Source organism: Hyaena hyaena, unplaced genomic scaffold, assembly GCF_003009895.1.
Source record: "Hyaena hyaena isolate Hyena2069 unplaced genomic scaffold, ASM300989v1 scaffold_1228, whole genome shotgun sequence".
NCBI lineage: Eukaryota > Metazoa > Chordata > Mammalia > Carnivora > Hyaenidae > Hyaena > Hyaena hyaena.
In genome coordinates this window covers 358,486-369,620 of record NW_024081854.1, presented here as the reverse complement: position 1 = coordinate 369,620, position 11,135 = coordinate 358,486, and the positions used below count along the sequence as shown (strand labels likewise).

Sequence of the window (11,135 nt, the reverse complement as noted above, 5' to 3'; positions counted from 1 at the left end):
TGGTAAGGAAGAAGTAAAACTTCACTATTTGCCGATGAAAATTAATGTGTAGAAATGCAACAAATTTCTGTACATTGATTTAGTATCCTGCAACTTTACTGAATTCACTGATTAGTTGTAGCAGGTTTTGATGAGTTTTGGGGGTTTTCAATATATAGTACAAAATCAAAATACCAACATTTTCACAGCCCTAGAACAAACAATTCTAAAATTTGCATGGAACTATGGAAGACTCTAAATAGCCAAACAATCTTGAAAAAGAATAGCAAAGCTGGAGGTATCACAATTCTGGACTTGAAGTTATATTACAAAGCAGCAGTTATCAAAACAGTATGGTACTGGAATAAAAATTAGACACATTGATCAATGGAATAAAATTTAAAAAATTCAAAATGAACCTACAGCTATATGGTCAATTAACCTTTGATAAAACAAGAAAGAATATCCAATGGGGGAAAAAAAGATGTTCTCTTCAGCAAATGGTGCTGGGAAAACTGGACAGTAGCATGCAAAAGAATGACACTAGGACATTTTCTTTCACTATACACAAAATAAATTCAAAGTGGGTTACGGACCTAAATGTGAGAACTGAAAACATAAAAATCCCAGAAGACAGCACTGGCAATAATTTCTCTGACATTGGTTGTAGCAACATCCTTCTAGAGAAGTCGCTTGAAGCAAGGGAAACAAAAGCAAAAATTAACTGTTGGGATTATATCAAATAAAAAGCTCCTGAAAAGCAAAGGAAATAACAACAACCAGAACAAAAACCATAATCAACAAAACTAAAACACAATCTCCAGAATGGGAGAAGATATTTACAAACTATAATGAGTGGTATTGAATAAAGGATTAGTATTCAAAATATATTAAGAATTTATATAACACCAAAAACCATAACTATAATTAAAAAGTGGGCAGAAGACATGAATAAAAACATTTCTCCAAAGAGAAGATATAGAGATGGCCAACAGACAAAATGAAAACATGCTCGAATGATCACGGAAATGCAAATAAAAACCACAATAATATATTAATTAATACCTGTCAAAATGGCTAAAATCAAAAACCCATGATTCCATTTGCTACAAAGAAAATCATCAGAGGCAGCAGAAATAGTGGCAGAATGAGCCCAATGAGCCGAATGGTTCCAACCAGTCCTACCTCAGATTCTGCTACTGTACAGAGTAAACACTAGTTTAAACAACTGGGAAGGTGCTGTTGGCAGCATATCTGAAAAATCAAGGAATGTGCCTGTGGCTACCTTGCCTGTAACTCAGCAAATGACAGAAATGAGCATTTCAAGAAAGGATGAAATAAATACTCCCCAAACAGAGGTATCAGACCCAGTTGTCACTCAGCCCAGTCCATCAGTGTCTTGGCTCCATCTTTCTCAAAGTGAAGGAAAAGCTCCTGGGTTGCCCAAACCAAAGAAGAACAGATGTTGTATGTGCAGAACAAAAGTTGGCCTTACAGGCTTTGACTGCTGACATGGAAATTTGTTTTGTGGACTTCACTATTACTCTGACAAGCAAAACTGTCCATATGATTACAAAGCAAAAGCAAAAGCTGTAGCAAAAATCAGAAAAGAGAATCCAGTTGTTGTGGCTGAAAAAATCCAAATATAAATTACTACTTGTGAAGAGACTAAGCCTTTGTTTTTATTTTAATATATTGTAGGAACACATTCAAGAGCAGATGCATGGCCATTTTCCTTTGATGGTCTCCAGAGTTTTACTTTACACACTTTTCTGTCTTATAATTGAAATTTTAGAATATTTGGGTGTTTGTTACAGGCAGAAATGAATAGATACAGCCCTGCAAAATGTATATTCCTTCCCATAAAATAGGATGAAAATCTGCACAGCAAATTGAAATACAGAGATAGGGACAAAATTTAGTTTCCATGTGCCCAAACATAATACATGAAATATCTGCATGTTTGCAGCCTATCTGCCTTTTGGGAATGTAATCAGGCATAATCTTTGGCTGGTGTTCTATGCCTGTTTTTTTTTTTTTTTTTTTTTAATGGTACACCAGAAAAGATTGGCAGTCTATTTCTACCATAGTTAAACTTCATCCAGTTAATTTCTACAACATGTTCTTTGGAAAAAGGAGGAAAGCTATAAAGAAGATCAGACCTTTCCATGAAACCATTATTTGTTGCCATATATAATCCTGGCTAAATGGTTTTCTAAAAACTGTGAAATAAGACATTCTGTGAAAGGTAAATATCACAACTGGTTATTATGAGTAAGGCCAATCAAGGCAATAGGGTCTTGAACTATCTTTGAAGCTTATTGTGCCATCCTGCACCAGAAGATGTCTGCACTACTCATTGCTAAAAATGTTGTCTAGCACAGAACTTCACAAGGATTAATTTGTTTACAAGAAGAAATTAAAACTACATTTTACATACAGCATCTCTGTTGAATAACACGCATCTGAGTTTTAAATAGTAAAAGTATCTGAAAATTTAATTTTTCATGAGCATCTTTTATTGAATGTTTTGGTTTAAGAAAGGATGTTTAAAGCTGATGATTACCAGAGGTGAAATGGGTGGGGTGAAATAGGTAAAGGGGATTAAGAGTATACTTATCATGATAAGCATTATGTAATGCATAGAATTGTTGAATCTCTATCTTGTATACCTGAAACCAATATAATAACGTATGTTAATTATACTGGAATTGAAAGGAAAGAAAGAAGAAAAGATGAATCAAAGAATGAAAGAAAAAATAGAAATCAAGGAATAGAAGCTCAAAAATCTCTGAAAATGGAAATTAGTAACTGAGGTAAGCAGACATTGGATTGTTCGTAGAATTGTTAATGTTCCATCGACTATGGAAAACATCATGGAGATACCTCAAAATTGAAAGTAAAACTACTACATGGTCCAGCAATCCTACTTTAAAAAAATGAAACAAGATCTTGAAGATAATATGTGTATGTCTGTGTTCACTGAAGCATTATACTAATTGCCGAAGTAGTTAGAATACCTAAATGCTCATCAACAAATGAATGGATACAGAAAATGTGATAAATACATACAATGGACTCTTATTCAGTCTTAAAAAGAAAGGATATCTTGTGATATGGAGCAGCATGGTTGAACCTGAAGGACATCATGCTAAGTGAAAAGCAAAAAGTCACAGAAAAATAAATTTGCATTAGTTATGTAAAATAGTTAAGCTCCTAGAAGCAGAGAATAGAATAGTAGTTGCTAGGGCCTAGAAGGAAATGAGGAGTTTGCTTTACAAGGGGCATAAAGTTTCAGTTATATAAGATCAATCCATTTGAGTGATCTGTTACATTGTGCATATAGTTAAAATATTGAGTGTATAATACAATATTGTGAAAGTGTATTTCATTTTAAGTGCCTTATAAAAAATATCAAAATTAGTCTCTGGACGGTAGTGAACTCAGTGCTATCACTAATAATTGAATTCCAGATTCCTTGCATTATTATGCAATGCCCATGTGACAGTTTGCAATATAACTGTAATTTGATAAATCTCTTATTAATCTTCACAATTTTCCAATTAAATTTTCCTAACATTCTAGGAGAGATTTTATATCTGAATTATAATTATCCCTATTATCTCAGTTAATAGTAATATATGACATGCTAGAATCTCTCTCTACAGAGTTGCCTGTAGAGTTGTCTGAAAAGGTATTTTAGAGTTGGATGGTTCATAAACAAGTACATTGACAATTATGTTCTAGTCACATATTTGCATTGTGTTCCCATGTTTTGAAATCCAGTAAGAAATATATTAAGCATCTGCTTGAAACATCACAACTATATTTATTACTAAGTTTTGATATTTCCTATTTTTATTTACAGGTCTTCACTTTTCTAGCCATCTCTTCAGTGTTAGTGTCCTCTGAGGTAGCATTTTATGTTCATCTTTCATTTTTTCTTGTACTTTACCCATGGTTAAAATCTCATCCCTCTAAATGATAGTGAATCCTATGAATACAAACACAGACACTCAGAATTTGTGTCTGTTTCCTAAGTTTTTGTTCTGGACAACCATATAAGCCCATCTCCTCTTAAAGACTCCACAAGCTCTTCAAAATCCTTGCATTAAATACTTTAATGGTAGTATTAATGACAGCTTTCCTAAAAAAACAAACTGTAGCTTATATATAAATACCTCAGCTACACTTTTTACTTTTACTGTGTCTTTCTTGGTAACCTCCCATAAATGGCATCCTGCAGATATATAGAAGTTATACATGCTATTAAATTTTTTCCTTCTAAATCTGTGTTTTATAACTGGGAAGGAAGGTCAGTCCCAGCTAAGGAGCTAGAAAGTTAAAGGGAACATTACTTTCCTCATCCACACATATTACTAATCTCAGTGTTTTCCACAATAAATTTTCCAAATTTGAAATTATCTCACTGATATTATACTATATTTCAATAACAAAATCTACTTGTGCATTGAGCTCTAGTAGATCTACTTGGGCATGATAGATTTCTTGATTTTCTTTTTATTTTCCATCATTCCTTTGTTGTATTTATAGCACCAGCATTAGGAATTCTTTTGTTGTTTTTTCCACAACCTATCCAGTTCTATGCGTGTGTGTAAAAAAGACAACAAGAACACCTGAGTGGCTCAGTAGGTTAAGTGTCTGACCCTTGACTTCTGTTCAGGTCATGATCTCATGGTTGGTGAGATCCTAGGCTCTGTGCTGAAAGTATGGAGGATGCTTGGGATTCTCTCCTTGCCCCTCTCTCTTTCCCACTCTCAAAATAAATAAGCTTAAAATTAAAAATTGAGGGGCGCCTGGTGCTCAGTCAGTTAAGCTTCGGCTCAGGTCGTGATCTCATGGTCCGTTGGTTCGAGCCCCGCGTCGGGCTCTGTGCTGACAGCTAGCTCAGAGCCTGGAGCCTGTTTCAGATTGTGTCTCCCTCTCTCTCTGACCCTTCCTTGCTCATGTTGTCTCTCTCTCATAAATAAAAACATTTACAAAAAATTAAGAATTGAAAAGAGGCAACAAACACAAAATAGAGTCATTTCTGTTGAGCCCACATCACTAAATCAAAACTTAATACCTAACTTATGGTTTCAACTCTTCCTGGTCAGCACTAGTAAAACAACCTTCCTGATAGACTCCTGCTATCTCCTAGAGAAAGCTGACCTTCCAAAACAAATCTACTCTTTGCTAGTAACTTCTTTGTGTCACTCTCTTCTGCCAATAAGCTTTTCATTTTGTATAGCTTCTCAGGGCTCCTTTCCATCTGCTAGATGGATTGCTGCCCGATTAATAAATTCATTAAATAAATATAATACAATCTTTAAACTCTACTCAGCTGAACTTTGTTTTTTAATAGGTGCCTAAAAATTATTACAGTCCAGATAGTGTTTTCTATCTAAATTTTCAGTTCATTATATAACAGCATATATTTTCCATTTGTTCAATGATCCTGTCCCCTACTTTTTACTATGTGGGGTGACTCAGTTGCTTATTTTATGCATGTTTAAGTTCTTCAGGCTACCAGCTAAAGATTTATTTTGTCAGCATTCTTTTAGATATGCATGATAAAAGTGGCTTAAATAAACAAACAAAAAATACTGTTCAAGGAATTAATATTACACCGGAAAGACAATACCTTTAGCAGAGACATCAGGACTCACTTCGTAACACCAAAGTCATTAGCAGCTCTTTATCCTTGAAGCTGGCTCCTTCCATACCAGAAGGTAGAAGTTCTCTTTTTCACAGCCATGACAACTTATATGTCACAACCTTATGCCAACTATTTCAAAGCAAAGATATAACTTGTACCTTTTATTATAATGAAAATTCTTTAGCTTCACTCAAAATAGACCATTTCACATATATGTATCTATAAATCACCCACCACTGCTCACTGTATGTAACATTTATTAAGATATACTCAGAAATAAGGAGGAAGTGGTCAATTCCACTCAAAAGAAATGAGGTAACATCAAGGGGTGGTTTCCCAAAGAAAATTTTAGAGTTTGTTTTCTGGAAAAAAAGTATAAAGTTACACTATTATTCCAGGGAGCTTCGTTGTTTTTTAACTGCTAAGGGAGCGTTCTTTGAGGGCAAAGCCTCTGTCTTAATCGTCTGTCTGCAGGGCTCAGCACAATGTCAGTAACAGAGGTTGAATGAATTAATTGTTTTATACCAGAAGAAAGCTGGTCTAGCATTAAACTATGGACTTAATCTTTAAGACTTTTTCTCCTGCTATTGCAAATAAAGACCCAGTTTCTGATTTCTGATATCCATTATTTTCCCTGCATTAGGAGAATCTGATTAGTTTCACATAGAAAATTTTCCTTCACTCCTTCTCTGAACTTGACTTCTTTATTTTGTGGCATCAAGAATGATGGTAGGTCGGTAAAGATTACAGATTTTCCTGCTCAGGTTTGGGAATTCATACTGGCCACATATACTAACATATGTATCCAGGTATGTCTATCCCTCTATGTCCATGAATAGGTTGGTGGGCAGCTGAATTCACACAAAAATCCTTCTCATTTTATTAAGGCTTAATGATGAGAAAATAAAATGGTAAGAGTTCCTTATTTGTTTTTTTAAATGTTTTAATTTATTTCTGAGAGAGAGAGAGAGAGACTGTGTGAGCAGAGGAGGGTCAGAGAGAGAGGGAGATACAGAATCTGAAACAGACTCCAGGCTCTGAGCTAGCTGTCAGCACAGAGCCCGACGTGAGACTCGAACCCATGAACCATGAGATTATGACCTGAGCTGAAGTCTGATGCTTAACCGACTGAGCTACCCAGGCGCCCCAAGAGCTCCTTATTTGTACAAAATCTGTATAGCCTCTTTTGTCATGACAAAGACATTTTCAGTTGTTTTGTTTTCTATTTTTCTCGTTCTTCATTCCTACAGGCTTTTAAAATATGAACTATCTTGCTATAACAAGCTTCTTTATTTAAAAGTTCACAATAACACTTTATCTAATTCATAATGAGAATCAAAATAATTCATTTCTTAAGCTAATTAATATATGCTCCCTAATTCTAATACTGTATTTAGTATAACCAAAGTACAATCTCTTTCTACTTCCCTTTTTTTTTTTTAAATAAGCTTAACACCCAATGAGGGCCTTGGACTCATGACCATGAGATCAAAAGTCACATGCTCTACTGACTAAGCCAGCCAGACACCCCATCCATATTTCACTTGTTAATACAAGCAAGTTTCAACCACATAGCTGGCTACCAATGACCTATAGTTTATGCACTTGTGAAAGGAACACAACATCTCTGGGTGAATGTTGATAACAGGCCCTGGTATTAAATTATGAATAGTCCTAAGAATTATTAGTGGGACCTAATTGAGAATTATCAGTATACATATTTCCTCCTCCAAATCTGCCAGCATATTCAGTGATCTGGCCATACTGCATTATGTACAATAGGTTCCTTCTAAAATCATGAGAAAATATTAACTATGTACATTGATATAGATGAAACCTAAATATACTTAGTATTTCTAGCTAGAATATTCTGAGGCATTTGCTTTGTTTAAATTATCCACGAGCTTAATTTTTTATTCACAGGTAACAGGAAATCATTTCTGGCTAAAAACTTGTTCTACACCAGGACTGTAAGATTTTTCCAGCTGGCATAGCAAAGAATACATTTCCAATTAAGTGAGTTCATTATGACTAATTTTACAGCCTACTGGTAGATTTATAGCATACTATCTGAATGCTTTTGATAATTCTCAACTTTTAAAACATGTTATAAAAATCACTAGTAGGAAATTTCCCTCTGAATTTTTATAACAGCCTGTTATATGGAACCAGAAAAGATCCCAAATGGGTTCTAGCGCTCTCATTATCAGGTTGAGGCAGAACATGAGGAGGCTTACTGAAGGTTTTAAATCTGATAACTAACTCAATCTAAAATAATCATTTACGGACTAAGGATTTAAATCACAGCTTTCTGGGAGCAGGCAAAAGCAAAATCAAGTTCCAATTTATGGAGATTCTAGAAAAGCAGACAGATTCAAGGATTGGGCCTAATTTTTATGTAGGAAAATGGAGAGCAAATTAAAAAAAATAAATCTCAGATTAAGGCCTTTGTATGGCCTGGATGAGGATGGCTGGTGTCATGAAGAGACTGTGGCTCCTCCTTGGTTGCTCAGGTACTGGGACCCTACAGACTATGGCATCATCCAATCCCATGTACAATAATGAATAAGCCATTCCAAATTGATGGGACATTTAATAACACCAATGCGTTAAATATCTAGCAGCATTTGAAAAATATGAATTATGTTATATTAAGAATAAGTAGAATCCTATGTATAACATGAGATTTGGAAGGTACCTAAAGACTGAAAGAAAATTAAATCAATGAAACAATTTCCCTTGAGATACTGTGTATTGCCATCATTTAACAAAATATAAGTTTCTGGCAAACTTATGCAACACACACACAAAACACACAGGTTTAAAATGTGCTAAGGTGGCTGGATACAAAAACATTCTTCAAAAAAGGAGGTCTGTCTATTTGAAAACTAGTACTTAGAAATGAAAATGTGAATAATTATAAATACTTATAAATGGAAGTAGAAGATATCAGGACCTACAGGAATAAAGTGAAGTAATATTCAAATGTAAAATAAGGTCTGAACAAGGAGGGAGATACACCATGTTTAGTTATTCTATGTGCATTTTCTTCAAGTCATCTAAATTTAACTAATCGTAATCAAAATTTGGCTCTCGGTCTTAGAAATAAGCCTTAAAATCTAAAGTACACTTGTTGTGATGACCACACAGTGTTGTAAAGAAGTGTTGAATCATTATATTGAACACCTGAAACTATTACACTATATTTATTTTATTTTATTTTATTTTATTATTTTATTTATGTTTTATTTATTTCTAGGAGAGAGAGAGACAGCACGAGCAGGGGAGGGTCAGAGAGAGAGGGAGTCACAAACTGAAACAGGTTCCAGGCTCTGAGCTGGCAGTCAGCACAGAGACCGATGCGGGGCTTGAACCCATGAACCGCGAGATCATGACCTAAGCGAAAGTCGGACGCTTAACCGACTAAGCCACCCAGGCGCCCCTACACTATATTTTAACTACATAGAAGTCTTTGCTTACTAGCTAGCAGAATACATGATAAAGTCTGTATGCTCAATAGGACCTACGGGCCTAGATGACAGGGTACATATGGGAAATCAAGCAGATATAAGTAAGACAATCCAAATATTAGAAAGAAGGCCAAATTCAGAGGAAGTGGGTAAATTATTTGAAAGAAAGTATTGGCACTATTACCTAACCAGAAAGTGCCTGAATGCCTAAGTTACATCAGATGCAAAAGTAAATCTCAAATTTTTTGGTGTATCTGTTTTATTTTAAACTCTGCTCCCTAATCCACTACAAGATTCTCTTTCTGTGGGGAGGGGCAAGATGGCAGAGAAGGAGCTCCGTACTTGCACTCATGCCCATACATCACACAGAAAAGATCTGAAGTCATTGGAAACCTTACAAAACCTGAGAGATTGGGAGAAAAAGGATGCAGAATCCACTGAGAAAGCCTTATAACGTGAGTGCGAACTGGGGAAGATAAAAACGGGTGGGGATCTGAGACTCCAGGGTGGGAGGCGATCCCCCTCTACCCTCTACGGGAAGTGAGAGGGGAAAAAGAGAGAGTCCGAAACAGAAAAATCTCCGCTCGGGGGGGAAAAAATCTCCGCTCAGTGCATAGAAAGACCGTACTTGCCAAAAACCTGCACGCCAGGTCCCCTCACGCCAACTGGTCCCAGGGGGACTGAACACACAAACTGCTTCTTTGTGCTGACTCCCGGCGGCTGGACTTCAGAGTGGCGGTGCGCCTGCCGCCATTGTAGAACCCGGGTGGCTGGGGCCCCTGAGAGAGCCGCGTGGACACCGGACGTCCACGCTCCTGGCTGGCTGGAACTCTAGAGGGAAGGCAAAGTGCTAAAAACTGGGAAATTTGCCTGTGAGTTCGTGTTTCGGGTGACGAGCCATAGAGGAACCTGGTTTTCCTCACTCCAGCGGGCTCGGGCTCAGAGCACCCGGCAGGCAAGCCCCCACCCATGCTCGCCAGCCTGACCCAGAGAAGGAAGCAGCGATTCTGACTCCGCTCCCAGAGCTCGGCAGGGGGTCTGGAATTGCCTGAGGGGGTTGCCTGGGAAGCTGTGTCTAAGGCAATTTCAGCGGGGCGCACGGACTGGGATTTGGAGATTGGAACTGGCCTGGGTTGAAGAGTACAACCAACTTTGGCTGCGCCCCTGGTACGGGGAGTTAACATGCCCAAAAAAAGCGAGGTGCAGCGCTTGGTTCAAGAAGGGACTGGAGCACCTTCACTCTCCTCCCCACAACCGCCAAGGGAGAGCTCCTGCCTGAGGCATTGGATCACGCCACGCCCATCCCTGCCTGAGAGGTGCCCTCCTCCCTTTTACTTATTTCTTTTTTCTTCTTCTTTCTCTTTTCTCTCTTTTCCCCCCAGAACACTGACCTAATTAACTCTGGTCTCTGGCTTGCTTAAACAATCACAACGAGTCCATTCTGTAAATGTAAATTCTACACCTACCGACATTTTCATCTCTTTCTCTCAGGAGTATTTAGACTATATAGTTTCTCTGGATAATTCCAGCATCCTTCTCTCACCTATCCAACCATATTCTACCCTTTACCTCTTTGAAAAAAACTTCTTATCCCTTCTGCCTGTTCATTCTATTTCCAATTTTGCCTCATCCCCACGCTGTCTTCTCTCCCTTTCTCTATGCTCTTCAACCAGCACTGCATACACATGGCTATTTAACTGTAGCTGGGAAATCCAGTTATATGCTTTAAACCATTCTTTGTCCATCAGTTTTCTTCTTTTTTCCTTTTCTTTTCCCTTTTTTGACCCTTTTATGTATTTTATACTCCCTATTATTTGCCCTCCCTCCTCTGTCTTTTCTCTTAACTTTTTGTTTTCCATCTCGCTTGGCATGTTAGTTGAATTAGCTTATGTATTTGTGTGCTCCTGCTCCCTGTGTATTTGTCTGTCTTCTTTTCCAGGGCTACCTCAAGAAACAAGCCAGAGTACACAAGGTGGAGAGTCCCAAATATCACTACGAATAGGAAAATAAAATAACCAAGGTCCCAA

The 11,135-nt window shown here is 37.1% G+C and overlaps 1 pseudogene; it reads left to right on the top strand.

Annotated features, from left to right (window-relative positions):
* Positions 1-1,072: 1,072 nt before the first annotated feature.
* On the top strand, positions 1,073-1,628 carry LOC120224672 (annotated as a pseudogene).
* Positions 1,629-11,135: the final 9,507 nt, after the last annotated feature.